This window comes from Elephantulus edwardii, unplaced genomic scaffold (genome assembly GCF_000299155.1).
Source record: "Elephantulus edwardii isolate Elephantulus edwardi_28Jun2011 unplaced genomic scaffold, EleEdw1.0 scaffold00006, whole genome shotgun sequence".
NCBI classification, from domain to species: Eukaryota; Metazoa; Chordata; class Mammalia; order Macroscelidea; family Macroscelididae; genus Elephantulus; species Elephantulus edwardii.
In genome coordinates this window covers 33,226,354-33,227,548 of record NW_006399756.1, presented here as the reverse complement: position 1 = coordinate 33,227,548, position 1,195 = coordinate 33,226,354, and positions in this window count along the sequence as shown.

The window sequence follows — 1,195 nt, the reverse complement described above, 5'->3', positions numbered from 1 at the left end:
GAGCGCGCCTGGTGGGGCGCGGGGACCTGCGGGCGCAGGGGTCCCTCGGGAAAGGAGCGAGTGGGAGGGAGGGCGGCGACCCCTGGGAGGCCCCGCGCCACCCCTGCGTGCGGGGCCGAGGGGAGCGGCGGGCGGCGCGGCGCTGCCTTTGCAGCTCTCCCAGATAGCGATCTGGCGTCGCCAGCCCCGGCCGGAGCGGCCGCGCGAGCTGCGCTGATGGCGAGATTTTGCGCTGCGGAGCGAGCGCACAGCCGATCTTTATCCGGCCTAGGGACGTGTCCGAGCGCCTCCCCGGGACTGCTCTGTATGGGGAGCAGAGCTTCGCGACGGCCCCGGAGGGCGGGGAGCGGGCGGAGCGCGGCGGCTGCGGGCTGCGTCTCGGGGGCAGTGCTCCCACCCTGCTCCGCCGCGCCCTCCGCCCCTGCCGCGCCCGGGCTGAGCCCAGCCCACCTGCTCTGGCCGGGCGCGTCTGCCCGCCTCCCTCACCGCTCTGCTCACAGGTATCGCTTGCCCTGATTCCCACCCTCCTCTTCCCCGCCCTCCCGGCTGGACTAGGGCTGGGGGGGCTGTCTAAGCTTGGGACTAAAGTGCTTGGTCAGCAAGGCCCCAGATACCCGTGTCCAGCAACTGGCTTAGGTCCATCCAGCTCTGAAGTCAAGCCACTTATTTTGCACCTAGAACAGAAAAAGCCTTGCACGTAAATCTCAGTAAAAAAAATTGTTGAATGAATTTTGCAATTCCCTGAGGGAGGTGCTTGGGTTTCCAAAAACCGGAGGCTGTAGAAGAGAAAACCCTGAGCAATACAACAGGGAGAGGGGCCAGGATTTTTTCACTCACTGCCTCTTTTATGACTGTCACTTACTAGCATGTCCTCTGGGGACTTGACTCCATTGTACCTTTTTGTGGGAGTCCCCAGCCAGCGAGCCCTGAGCCCCAAATTGCCTAGGGCAAATTCTGAGCGTCACCACCAAGACCTGCTTCCCGGCCTTGTTTTCAGATGGCTGCAGTCTTACTCTGGAAAGAAGTAGATAAGCATGTGTTTCCCTTCTGTCCTTCCAAGACCTATGGAAAGCAGTGGTTACAGCTGGGCTCTTAACCCAGAGGTTGGCAGCTGAACCCAATCAGCTGCTCTGGGGGGCAGAAGCAGTGGTAATCTGCTTCCATAAAGATCCCAAGAAAAACTAAACCCAGTGCT